Source organism: Saccostrea echinata, unplaced genomic scaffold, assembly GCF_033153115.1.
Source record: "Saccostrea echinata isolate AGI-Se365-2 ecotype Australia unplaced genomic scaffold, CSIRO_AGI_Sech_v1 ptg000016l, whole genome shotgun sequence".
NCBI classification, from domain to species: domain Eukaryota; kingdom Metazoa; phylum Mollusca; class Bivalvia; order Ostreida; family Ostreidae; genus Saccostrea; species Saccostrea echinata.
In genome coordinates, this window is record NW_026889765.1 from 25451429 (window position 1) to 25466540 (window position 15112).

The window sequence follows — 15112 nt, forward strand, 5'->3', positions numbered from 1 at the left end:
CTATAAATTTTTTAAAAAAATAATTTATAGGTAACTAAATTACTTTTCCTACAATTTTATAGTTACTATTTTACAGGGATTATTAAATGTAAAACATTTAGAAGGCATTACGGTCACATTTCCCATTACCGTCCTTAACATAGCTGACTTGCAGAATAGTGAACGGAGAAAAGCAAGGAAATTACTGAAAATGAATTTGAAGAAAATAAAACGGCAGAATTTCGATATCTAATTTTTCAACTTCAGGACAAAGAGTGTTTATTTAAAAAAATTATAAAGAAATGATCCTTTTGTTAAATTCATTCAATATATATATATATATATATATATATATATATATGTGTGTGTGTGTGTGTGTGTGTGTGTGTGTGTGTGTGTGAGGGTGTGTTTGTGTGTGCGAGGGTGTGTGTGTGTGGGGGGGGGGGGGTGAGGGTGTGTGTGTGTGTGTTCCGTATGCTTTATATAAGCAAATATAACAATATTTGAATGTACAATTTGCAGGCTTTGGTAAATTTTAAAATTTTGCTCAAGGGTTAATTCAAGATTGTTTCCAAGAAATCAATGCAAGATTACATGTTTATAAAAACTTAAAGAATTTATTGAACCTCTTGTACAATGAATAGATTCTACATGAGAAAATTCGTAACACAGAGTGTGTAATATAATTACAACAAAATTACATTTTAAACTTTTACATAGAAAATACAGCGTTAGCAGTTTGTACTTGTCTTTCTAGAATATTAATAGTTACATCAGAACAAAACGTAACCTCTACTTTTGCCTAGTCCTTGAAAAACATGTCAAAAAGAGAACACTTGTAGCACACCAAAATAAAAAGATTTTTTCTTCACTTTGGAAGTTCTATCAACATTTGCAAGATGCATACATGTCTGTACATGTATTTTTATTCATTTAAGCTATACAAATTGTTTATATTACACATTTGTTCAACAGTTTTTTCTGCAATATGATATCCTTTACATAATTATATAGAACACTGAATGTAAATACATGTGATTTCACATTACAGGTGTATATTTCTAATAAATTGTTGCTGTAAATAGTGTATTCTGGAGTTTGCAGCTTTCTGTATGTCGTTGTTTGGTTCCTGTCTAAGTGACTCTTGATAAGAGTCTAAAGCCCTATTTAAGTCTCCTACAACTTGTTGACAGATTCCAAGTATATACCAGGATATGTCTCTGTGGTATATCGGAACATATCTCCCATTGTCATAGAGGAGCAGTGTGTGAAGGTCTGTCAGTGACTGTAGATACTGAGATCTATTGCCAAGGCGGTAGTTTGATAATACAGAAAGCGTTTCAACTAATACAAATGGTGGAAGAAAAATAGCATCACTGTTTGACTTTTTCTTTTGCTTTTCTAATGTTAATTCTTCAATATAATGTACCTCATGATAAAGTTTGATTTCTTCTACCCAGGAAATGTTCATTTTTCTAGACAAGGATCGATAATCTATATCTTTACCGAATCTGTGTCCTTCAATAAGGTCTTGATACAAAATATAGGGCTTTGAAAGTCTTTGTTTAGTAAGATTAGCTACATAAAGGGCTTCGTTATATCTCCCTGTCCTATAGTAATACAAAGCTAAATACAGTGAATGTGAGATGGTTCCTATCCGTGTAGACAACTTCAACATGTTGCAAAGGTTTCTATCTAAATAATAGATATGTTTGTGCTTAAAATATGAGGCTTTGTTGGAAATCATGAAGGCTGAAAGAACAAGAAATCGGCTATGTATAGCTGTAATGTTAATAAACGGTATGGTGACAACGACAATAGTAACAAGGTGTCTGCAGATTTTAAATAGAAAAACCAATCCTTGAAATCAATACGATGAAGAGCTGATACTTCATTTTTAAGGAACACTTCAATACAAGATTGGCAACTTAAGTCGAAAAATTGTACTTCAGAAAAGGGGATCACTAATGACGGACGGCTGAGGGCTGGTTCAAGGATAGATCTGAGTGTTGGACTATGCAGGAGGAGAGAGACTACGCCTATTCGGTAATACTGATTTAGTTGTTCTAACAGGGATTCACGTGCAACACCGACAATCTTGTTTAAAAACATATTGTTCTGAGGAATAAAAAAATTGGCGAATTTACCACGATACACACAGAGAATGATATATTTGAAACATTTCCAAAAGCATTCCAATAAAGTGTTCGGACACCATCTCACATTTCCAACTTGTATTAACCAGAAAATTGTAGTCTTCATGAAATAAGAACACAACAATGGTTCTTCCAAGTTGTCATTGATAACTTCAGTGAGAAATATTTTATAACATAACATAACATACAAATTGGGTGTGATTCATGGTGTACACTAGCTTCTGTTCGGCAAGAGAAAAAGACAATCTCCATTCTAATTCATTTTCACTGGTAGTACATTTACTCCCAATAGCCACACAGTGATAATTATTGTGTAAAATATCTTTAAGCACGCTCACAGGCGGCCATTTGTGTCTAAGGCATCTTTCCACCCAGTGTACTGTACTACGGGGCCAATATTTGCTAGTAAAACAAACGGCTCTATCAAGTGAAACAGATCCTATGACACTACTGAAACAAGGCCCATGATAAGATGCATTTTAATAAGTATGAGAATGGTCTTTAAACCATACCTGTCTCCACAAAAAACTTGATACATAAATTCTACCATTGAACGGAATGACTGATGAACTGAAGACATCGGATCATAGCCGTGTAAGAAGCTGTAGCCTAACAAAACCAGGTGGTGTATCAATGTCCTCCATGAGAAGAATGTCATATTTTGATGAATTGTAAGCTCTTAACGTAGAGATGACATTATAACTTGATAATTACAATACCACATCATGTAATCCAGGTCAGATGCATCAAACTTGAATCCTTCCCTATAACTACCGCTAAGCATTTTTCTTGACTTTCATAATAGTAGGCCTATTTTTCTCTATCATGTCCTCCTCATCCCTTGCATCTCTTCTGATTGTCACTTCTGTCGGCGTTCCTATCGTATGACACATTCGAAATACAAAACCTTTGATAGGCGAGGAATGTGGTCCATTCTGCAAATTATGTATAAAGAATTGATAATTGTGCATTCACTGAAGCATTGCAAAGCTGTCCATGATAAGAAACAATGAACAAAATAGTGATATTTAACAATAATTCAATATTTTTATTTACATTCAGTAATTTTATGGTAAAGTGATGAAACAATTTACTTTCGTTTCTTTGAATATATTATGCCTGTTAAAACGGGAAACACCGCACTGTATAGCTAAGTTGAGACAGCAGCCATTACTGTTAAATGTTAGCCTCAAATCTGGTTTTCATTGATTAGTCTGTACTTGTACGGCATTCAACGATAGTGACATCAAAATGAAAATCAATACTTTAACATTTACACCATCCCGTCCGTGTTATGAAAGCCGAATCTTCCAATACCTTATAAGAAAAAAATACTTATTAAACAGACTTCAGCAAACGTTCGTATTACAAATAAGCAAAATATTGAAATAGAAAATAACAATCACTATTCGAGACACCTTTCCAATGAAAATATTTACCCGTAACGAGTGTGCTCGTGTTGAAAAAAAATTCATTGTGCTTGAAAAAGCTATGGCCACAAACCCTCATACTTGGCTTCATTTTTTCAAAAACTTAAACGATCGGTCTATGGGGGGAACTATACTCCAAATGTTAGTGGACAACACACTTCTCTTTCACGTGTAAAACATTTTGTTATATGAGGGGCCGTTTGACAAGACTGAATAATGAGGGTTAAAAATCGACCTTTTCTGTCTGTTTGTTTGTTTTTAAAAAAGTTTGATAAGACCAGCGAGAAGAACAACTTTCATTCATGCCGTATATATATAATTATTGCCAATACAAATCCCCATGCCAGCTATCATCCTTTTCTCTCGCTTGTGACCATTTACGAAATTTGACTTTACATTTAGGCCTAAATTTTAATAATCAATCGAAAATGTGTGGTTCCTATGTTCACATTCAAGATCAACAGATTGCATACTTCGCACTTTTCACTCTCTTAAATTAAAAGGACATTAAAGCTAAAAAGCCGAGTAATTAGGTATGGGAGAAAGGAACATTTCAAAATCAAATTTAATGCAGGATCATCACCATCACATTCTTGAAAGGGGTGCAGGGAAGGTTTGGAAGGGGAACGCCTATATTCTCCTTAATAAAGGGAGGGGAGGACACATGGTGACGTGATTCAATTGATTTCGATTGATTGTATGCTGTTTAACATCCCATTCGAGAAATTTTTACTCATATAGAGACGTCATCATATACCGGTGAAGGGCTTCAAATTTTGACCTTTACACGGCACTCAGGGCCAGTGAGCAGTGAGAGATCTTTATCGTGCCAACGCCTGCCGTGACACGGGGCCTCGGTTTTTAAGGTCTCATCCGAAGGACCTGCAACTTTTACTTCAAAGTGCCGAGCGCATGGCGAAGGAACAGTTGCTACCCATTTTTTATTGACTTAGGTCAGTCGCGGCCGAGATTCGAACTCACGATCTCCCGATCACGGAGCGAGCGCTCTACCGACTGAGCTACCGTGAACGTTCAACTGATTTCGACATTGTCTCTGTTTATGTAATTGCAAACAATATAAAATCATCGCACCTTGTGCATTTTATTGTACAGTTTGTTGTGTTTTATCATCTTATATAAAAATAACTAAAAGTTTATGTTTACATAAATATTTTCAAATTTTGATATGATTGATCCACTCCTCTTTTTTCCTACAGTGCGCGTCAAACCACTTCGATAGTGCACCAAGATCAAATATATGTTGATTACATGGTGATATACAAAAACATGTTTTTCTTTCAATGTACATTTTTAAGGACTCTATATTCTAAAATATTGGAAGGGATACATATTCACATGCATTTTTATTTTTACATTTAATAATTCCCATTGTGGAAGGAATAATGAGCCCATAAGTATATAAACTCCACAGAGACACTGCAGGGCACAGTTTAAATAAGGGAAGAAATATTATGATGGAAATGCTTTAAGAGTGTAGGTCATACTAAATTAGTAATAATTATTTAAAAAAAAATGTGCAGAAAATTGAATAGCTAGATTTTTTGCAGCTCAGGATAATTCTCCTCCTTAATGGGTACTTTTTTGTTACGTTTTAGTGGATTGAAATATTCAAATCCAAATATTGAATATTCAAAATCTGGTAGGAAAAAATTATATATATATATATATATATATATATATATATATATATATATATATATATATATATATATATATATATATATATATATATATATATATATATATATATATATATATATAACCCATTGCTACCCTTTTCCTAAAGGTCTTGCATTGTCGGACTACATAGACCAGTAACACCTAGATTGAAAATAGAGGCATAACTTTCACTTATCTGATTTTATGATATATAAATTTTACTGTCAAACAAGTTCATAATTCCCAGTTATCGAGTTAGAATTTTTAAAGTCGCCCATTTATCCTAGAGAATGTGTATCATTTGTAAAGTGTTCTAGCATTCAGAATTAGCTCATAATCCTTTTCTCAAGGAAGCATGCGATCGGTTTATCTTTGAGAAAACATCTGTTAAATGCACTTTTGAAAATGTGCTTAAACAAACAAGCTTGAACTTGAACTGTGTGATTAAGCAGACACTTAAGATGCCTAATAGGAGAGCAAGGTGCTTGAAATGATATTGGGCAAAATGACATAACAAATTCCGATCAAGTCGTTTAAGCAATGTCTTTTAGATATTTATTAGATATTCTTATTTTTGTTAGAAATTTAAATACCGTGTGTAGATTACAAGGCTTTACTTTTCAAAAATAATGCATTGTATATAAAGGTAAGGACATTCTTCCGGCCAAAAAATATTATTTTAATAGGTTGATTGATTGATTAGAGCATATAACTGAAAAAAGTAAGTTTTTGCAGGTCACAAAACTTTATGTTGAAAAATTTAGAAAAAGCTGAGGCATTCTGATGTCAAAAAAAATCATCTGGATATCTCCATGGGTGATTGATTCTTAATAACATGTAACAGATTTAGTTTTATTCATGAAAACTTCCAACGTGCAAGATGACATTCGTAAATGACTTTATCCATATGCATCGCAGCAAAGTTAAGGCAACATATCAGGCGACAGGACCTAATTAGTACAGGAAAATAGTACTACATGTAGGACATCACATAAAAAATCTTCAAAATATAAAAAAAAATAATTTGCTATTAAACAAAGAACTATATTACAGTAATATACTATATCAAATCTTACCATTGCATGCAATTTTGTTGTTATTTTAAAATGCAAAATCTGACGCATTTACGGTGTAGTAAAAAGTGGATCACTTTTTTTTTCACAATGAAATGTTTATAATTAAACAGAAAATTGTTTGCAGATATTTCATAGACAATTAATTTTAATTTAATACCTTTTAAATAATTTTATTACCTTTATATATATATATATATATATATATATATATATATATATATATATATATATATATATATATATATATATATATATATATATATATATATATATATATATATATATATATATATATATATATATATATATATTTACTAATATCACATTTTGTTCCTCCTTCTTTATTATTCCCTCTTTATCTCAATTTCCTTATGACCACCTTTTCTTCCGAAGTTTCCTTCCTTCTCCCTAGCTTGTCTTTCCATGCTTTGACGAGCTTTGGAAATAGAATGTTTGTTCTAATTTTGCCATTTTCTTACATTTAAATATAGTTTCTTCATTTTTACCAATATATAAATAATCAGATACAGTATAATTTGTCCAAACTGGCTACCCCCGGTTCCATAAAATTTGGCCGAATTAGACAGAATCTGGGGTGCAGGGAAAATGCAGGAAAATATTTCAAATTTAATTTCGTTGTGTTATTTACGAGTACAATATATAATATATAAATAAATGATAAAATCAATCAATATTTTAGAGTCTAGAAATTATTAAAGAGCATTACATGACTTACTGTATTTCTTTTTCTTTTTCGTCCACAAAGTTTGGGACTAAACGTGAAAGGTTACCGGAGTCCAAATCTACAGACTCGTATATTATACATATATATCACGCGGCCCGGGTTTTGCATGTTAAAGAGCGCATTCAATAAAACTATAAACTCAACTATCTACGATTTGATAATTATTGGATTGAAATTTTTATGTAAAAATCACAAGTCTTCCCTCCAATGTAATGGCGCCATTTTGGGATGAGACATTTGAGTTTCGATCCCGATTTATATTTTGATTTGCAAATCGTGTACCTACACTGTATTAATTTTTTATTATACTGTGTGATATGGAGTTAAAACAAAGTTAAATGTGTGGGTTATTTTTTTTTATTTTTTTGTAATTTAATCTTATATTTCTTGAAGTGGGCTGTGTCATCGCCGCGTTTCAGTTCGTCTCATGGCACTCATGCAAACCCACGTTAGCAAATCTTCACAAAAGGTGTTAATTGCTTTGAAGTAACTCAGGTTATTATGCGTGGCCGGATTAGAGGAAATAATTACCGTTAATTATGAGCAGTTGGGACCAGTATGGCAGTTCGGAATACAGAATAGACAGTATCCGGTCTACACAGAATTTTTTCTAATACATTTGTTTAAAAAGTGCATATGGGACTAAATTTTATAGCCGGAATGGAAAAAATCCGGAGTACTCAGAGTCCGGATTAGACAAATTTTACTAATTTTGGAACAAACAAAACAATAAAAATGCAATAAACAGTACAAGAAATAATTTATAATGTAATTGATACTTTTCCAAAAGTTAGTGTTAAAAGTAATAATGATATTTAAATAAAAATTATCGTAAAATTTTAGCCAAAAATGTTGCTTGTGTGCGAGTGATTTGCAATACAATTCAAGGAATCTTATCACACATATGTATGCCGAACACAGGAAAAAGACATATTTCCAGGATTTCAATCATCGACGCTAAAAATAGAGAGAAATAGATGAAATCACACGGCATGGCGATGAATTGAATTTTACCACTACTGACAGAAGGATTCCAATAAAATATGTTCTTAAATAGTTTCTACTGACAGTTAATTACAGTGTTATATCAATAAGAAATACTTCGTTCAAAATCCCGCAGTTAGTTTTGAAGCAGGAGTAAATATAGCCCCCTCCCCCTTTGTAAAAGCTAAATATCAATTTCATGAATTAACGTTTATTTTGATCCCTGTTATACTAAGTTATAGATATTTTACATTGCGGGTGCTCTTATTCCATTTCCATCAAGAAAAGAAGGAGGAATATATTAATTTATTAATTTTAAGCATAGATTTAAATACATGTAATTTCGTTGATACTTGTATGTATTTGCTCTGTACATATTTTGTAGGTGAATATGCACGAGAGAGTGAATAAAAGCTTTTATTTTTTGAAAAGAGATTGGATCCTTTTTTATGTTTGTACATACTACATGAAATCATATTTTATACATGCATAGTTAATGTGAGCAGATAATCTTATTGTCCTTAGGGTCCAGTGTTTTTAAATTTTTAGAACATTATTTTGTGAAATTATTTGTCATAAAGGAGATGACATTGTAAGTTTTAAGAATTAAGTCCAATTTGTTTTAACATCTAAATAATACAATATGTTCAATCCAAACCAACTTCTACATGTCGTTGTTGTTATTTTAAAAAAAAGGCATAAATGCAACATTTTGGAAATTTAAAGTCAAACTATGAAATTTAATAGGTAAAAAAAATCAGAAAGTCATATAAATTTTAAAATTATGTCTTGAGAAGAAAAAAAGGAAAGCAATCACATCAAGCCTGCTAAGCATCACACATGTTCAATTTTAAACAGAAAGTAGGGGAATATTCATGGAAAACACCAGAATTGCCTAGGTACAGGGGGGCGCCATCTTGGACACCCAAAGTTGTGCGGAGAAGAAAAGCTGACAGGAGTCCTGATTGGTCATTAACAGAAAATCTTTGTGGTGGAATTTGACAGTGAAATATAAGTGAAAAAAATTATATGTGACATAACAGAATGTGTAAAAAGATATAGGACATATAAAAGAAGACTTGAGATGAGGGGTGGTATTTTGCTGGACACTTTCATTCAGTGCGGATCTATACCAGTTGTAAACAGGCCAAAATTCAAAGGAAAAGTGCCGCGGCACAGTATATTTTTCGTGGTGGAATTTTGAAGAAGAGGTGTTGAACTTTGCTGCACAGTGACTGATTTTTAGAAAATTGAATATATATATATAAGTGACAGAGATTGGAATTTGTATGGAAGTCTATGGGAAAACATTTGGTGGTGTTTGTCCTCATATCTACATATATATGCAAACTAAGGTCTGACTAAACAACTAGTTAAGGATTCATACATGCGACTGCTTCTTAAAAAATGAAACTTGGAAATTTTCGTAACTTGTGATTGGTCATCAACAAAAATTACTTCGTTTAAAATCACACAGATTCTACACACAAGTATTCTGAAGTTGATATTAAAAGAATGCTGGAGTTCCTCACTGACAACATTTATGTAGTCTTCGGAAACCAGATCTTCAAATAAAATGTTGGAATTTTGATGGGTACTAACTGTGTTCCTTTATTAACCGACCTGTTTTTAATATTTGTATGAAACAGTTTTCTTTTCACAACTTCTACATGAGAAGAAGAAAACACTTGCGGTGGACTTGAAATCGACATATTGAACCGTACGCGAATGATTTGCAAGCATGTAACATTTTCGTTATGTTACCCATTGTCAATTGTGTTGGTAATGCTGAAGGTAACATTACGGATTGTTAAATGCGTCTAAACCAATCAGATTTTAGTAATTGACATGAAAGTATAATAATATCACTTGTTATACCGAGGCAGGATACTGATATTTAAGATGATTTTACAGGGATTTAAACAATCTCACCTCAAGACAGCATTTCGTAAATTCCATGGTCGTTATAATGACATTGTTAGCAAACATAACCTATCATTGGGTCGTATTTTGGTTGAAGTGTTTTAATCATGTCAATTGTTAGGCCTTTGTTTTTATACTTAATTTGACCACAGAATATGTTCCGTCTAACTGATCAATACATAAGGCTGAGAACGTGGGTCCCCGGCCAATAGGGGATGCTTTATTCTCCTGGGCACTTGAATCCACCTTTTTGGGGGTCCGTGTTCTATGCCCTGCTCACAGATTTGTTTTGTTTGTAGATTTTTTTAGATTGACCGCTGATCTTTATTTTCACCTTTTTCAAATAATCAAATACCATGAGGGCTTTATGATGGAATTTGACATGTATCAAACTGTATCTACATTCCAAAAGAATCATGTATTAAAAATATCTTATTAGATTATTTACATTTGAAATATGGAAAGGTAAATGGGTAAAAAGTCGTTGATGCAAAACGAACAATTACTTTCTTAATGTCTACTATATCAGAAAACAAACCAGCTTTAAATAAAATCAACACAGACAATGGATCATTAATGCAAAACAGAAGATCACCTGAGCAAAATGAACAGTCATTGACAGAATTCACATTAGAAGGTGTGCAAAGAAAAAGGGATATTATCTGATTTAACGCTATGTGACGTGCAAATCTATAAATTGTAGTAAACCCAATTAATTTTGAGAATACTTCGCTGAAAATGGTGACAAACAACAACACTCTACCCACTCCAAAAAAAGGAAAGGAAAGAAAGCGCCCATATTGCATCCTGACAAATATTTATGTTTTTAAATAAAATTTTCTTTTCAAAACATTTTAAAGTTAATATGAATTACTTCGAATAGATGGTTTTATTTGTCTAAATTATGTTATTTCATAAACCGATGCAATGTGTATAGAGAGCACCTGTCGTCAGTTACTTAGATAATGAAAAGAGTTCAAACGCGACACTTATTTAAGAAACCATCCATAAGAGGGCACGAGTAGGGGATGTTTCCCCAAACTATTCAACAATTCAGATTTATTCATATGGGTACATACCTCTAATTATTTTTAGAATCGGTAGGAGAAGAAAGTAGTGCAGAAAAAATTACAAGTTCCTTAATTTGTAGACCTGAATAAAAAAAACTGTGATAAGGTATTAAATTGAGCCTCATACTTGTTGATAAGGAGTATGTTCCCTTGCAAAAAAGCTTGTCAGATGTAATTTATCAAGAAGATCAGCAGAATTATTTTATGTATTATAACACCAGTGAGAAGTCTTGAAATCCCCTACTTTCACTTTCATTTTCAGAGGTTAACGCAGACAGACGCATTTTGCCGGAAAACGAATCTGACATGCCACCTCGAGATTTTAACCAAGGAAAGACAACTTGATGTGCTTTGATTTGAGGGGTCACTCAATGCTGAACGAAAATTAGGGACATTGCTATGTGAAGAAACGTTAACATTGCCGCCTATGGGAAAACAATTAGTGGGCTGTACCCAATATGAGGAGCCTATTGGTAAGAGAAAATCCTCATAGATCATTACTTTGTTTTGAACTCATTGTTTACTATCATTTCCAATTGTTTAAATTTATGAAAGAAGCAAATTTGAATTTGTTTATACGTATTTTGAGACAAATCGATTTGTTAATACCCCCCCCCCCCCCCAGGAACAGACAGCTTATGCTCATATCTCCCATTGTGTACAGATGTAGCATGTAAATTAAATGTATCGATTTTATACAATTTATTAATTCAGAGCCATTAATAGATATTTAGAAAAGGAACAATTATTTTAGAAGTACATCCACCACTATTGTTTATTTTCAATACACAAAATTTCACAAATGAGGTCGGAATCGGTAATCAGTGAAGTTCAAGGTCAAAGTGAAAGTAGAATGGCAGTAAGTTATCAAAACTGCTTAGTGCTACCTAGTGCAGAGTCTTGCAGTATGTAGGTGATATGCATTTGTCATTTTATGAAAGAGGTAAAGAAAAAAAAGGTTTCCATGCCTTATCACAATATTTGTAAATGAAAACTTTTATTTTCATGGAATAGAATTACATGTCAACGAGGACATACATGTGCATTCTTTCAAAGAAGTCGGTCAGGCTACAGTTGCGTAGAATTTAAGCAGTGTGTGCGTGAACATGCACACTAACATTTTTTTTTAATTTTATTAACTGCATTACATGTATTTGTCTAATGTATAATTATTGTCAGTAAACATGCTTTTTACCTGTATTATTAATTTACATGTAATTTAACAATGCTGAGACTAATAAGTGCAAATTCATAATTTTCAATTGATATCAAATTATGGGCATAAAAGGATTATGGTAGGATTTGTTTGTTTGATGTCTGTCTGTGAATGTTTTAGGTGCTTTATGATGCTGATTTATTATTGCACCATTTTTAAAATTGATTTTTTTTAGGATCATGGTGATACAGGACAATGTCGAGGTTCATGCAGATGTGTTTAAAACTATCAGTCAGTAAAAACAAACTCATTTGAACACATCTTGAGTCTTCACATGTAAAATGATGGCAGTACTTTTAATATGTAAGTTGAATTTTCTAAAGCTTCTTTGTGTGTGTATGTGTGTGTCTAGGGGGGGGGGGGGGGTGTTAAAGCTTAGAAAATGTAGATTTTAAATATTTGAGCTATAAAAGTGACCATCAAACTAATCTGTACATGTATGCTATATATTTTACAGCTAATATATTTTAAAAAGAATTTCAAAACAATTACATTCATAGTGTTGTGTATGATAAAATATTAAGATTAACAAATATAAGAGTTGAAATTTCTTTAATATTTATCAGTCAGAATGAGCAACTTGTAAGGAAATTCAAAATTTTCAAAGTTCTCTTTCACTTTCCTACAAATTACAAAATGGTTACCATGGAAACAAAACATTTTCTGTAGACTATTTATTTGATCTGCTCATGCAAGTATTTTTATCATTTTATAGTTGTAATGAATATTTTAGTTTTAATTTCATGTTTAATTAAAAGTACTGGAAAAGTAACACTACATGTCTAATAAGCAATCCATTATTATGATGTCATTATGACATCATAGATGAGTGAACTTGCACTGGCGTAAAAAATGCTTTGAAACAGATGAATGTATACAAGAATATAAAGGCTTATAACTTTTTTATTGCTACACCAATTTTCCTGAATGATACATCAATGGACAGGAAATAATCAGTACTTTCTATTTTTACCACTTTCGGGGTATTTGTAAACTTAATTTTTTCTTAATCATGGAGAAACAATGAATGCAAGGGTGAGGGATGATAAAATTTTGTGCAAAAATGCATTGATTTTTTGAAATAAGAGAAATTGACCCATATGAGTTCTTGATTATGATTTTGCTTAATGTATTTAAAGTTTTGAAAGAGAATAAAAGTGGTATAAGTTTATTAATAAGCTAACCGATGACTTAAAATTTGGGTGCAGTTGTGGCTAGATGGAAGCATTTTAGAAGAATTTTGCATACAGAACTGTGCATGGTGTAAAATCTTTATTAATGATTGAATTTTCCTGAAATTTGGCATAATGTCACTACATAGTCTGTAGTATGACTTAGGATGTAAAATGTTGTAAAATCCAGAAAATACTTTTTCATATTGGGTACATACCTCTAATTATTTTTAGAATCGGTAGGAGAAGAAAGTAGTGCAGAAAAAATTACAAGTTCCTTAATTTGTAGACCTGAATAAAAAAAACTGTGATAAGGTATTAAATTGAGCCTCATACTTGTTGATAAGGAGTATGTTCCCTTGCAAAAAAGCTTGTCAGATGTAATTTATCAAGAAGATCAGCAGAATTATTTTATGTATTATAACACCAGTGAGAAGTCTTGAAATCCCCTACTTTCACTTTCATTTTCAGAGGTTAACGCAGACAGACGCATTTTGCCGGAAAACGAATCTGACATGCCACCTCGAGATTTTAACCAAGGAAAGACAACTTGATGTGCTTTGATTTGAGGGGTCACTCAATGCTGAACGAAAATTAGGGACATTGCTATGTGAAGAAACGTTAACATTGCCGCCTATGGGAAAACAATTAGTGGGCTGTACCCATATAAAGGACCACACTCTTTTTCAGGAGGAGACAATGAGGAAACTGTGAAAAATTAATGGCCAAAGCCTTCTTCTCAAGAACCACTGCACAACAAAATATTCAAATAATGCCGTAAAGCACAACCTGTCCAAACCCAGTTTAACGGATTCCTTTAAAAACATGTAGATTAGAAATGAATAATCTTCAGGAAACTTCTCCAGATCAACCGAACCAAACTGAGTAACATTGGTATGCAAGCATCCTCAGTTAGTGTAGATTTAATTTATTCAAATCATGGCCCCCATGAGGTAGGATAGAGGCACAATAAGAGATCAAAGATCTTATTTTGAAAGTTTCTTAAGAACAAGAGGGCCATATGTTCTTTAAAAAGCAGGACCATGATTACTCAGGTGAGCATTGTGACCAAAGGGCCTCTTAGTTACCTCTGGTCTTGTATATTTTAAGGTCCAGAGAAAACGGGAGAAATAATTTTAAAAATGACCTTGAAGATTTGTTGAAAGCCATTGAGCAGGGAGCAAAAAATGTCAAGGTAAATTATTTTTTTCATAAAGATTATTGAACCTCCACTTTACATGTTAGTCTAAAACTATCTCTATGAAGGTTGAGATTTGATTTTCCTTAAGCTTAATTTCAAATGTTAAATTTGTTTTGAAAAATCTGCCAAATCCTCTAATTTTACTATCATATTTTTTTTTCATATTTAAATACTGGGTATAAAAGTTATCTCACCGTATGGGTGAATTTATTATAAGGGTTATCACGTTGTTTTTTATGTGTAAAAAAGTTCACGGTCAAACGCGGTCAGTAAACTAATAAAGAAAGATAATGGATCTTTACTAGAAATGGCCTGTATAGAGAAATTTTGTTCAATATTTAGTTGGCCATCAAAGCAATTTGGATCATTTTTCAACTCTTCTCACAAGAGATCAGAAAAGTTCATGCATCAATAAGGTTTATGTCATTCGTCTGTTAATGTAAACAATTTTTCAAAACACTACTCCTACAGTTTTGGTAA

At 32.3% G+C, this 15112-nt stretch overlaps 1 protein-coding gene and 1 long non-coding RNA gene across 2 annotated transcripts in view; one reads left to right on the forward strand and one right to left on the reverse strand.

Moving 5' to 3' along the window:
- LOC133188593 (RRP12-like protein) overlaps positions 1 to 15112 on the reverse strand; it is a 387635-nt gene that overhangs the window by 187665 nt on the left and 184858 nt on the right. The window lies entirely within an intron of this gene.
- On the forward strand, positions 11307 to 14090 carry LOC133189054 (uncharacterized). The gene is made up of 3 exons (XR_009721393.1): positions 11307 to 11516; positions 12435 to 12562; positions 13903 to 14090. It is a non-coding gene; the product is annotated as an uncharacterized LOC133189054 (long non-coding RNA).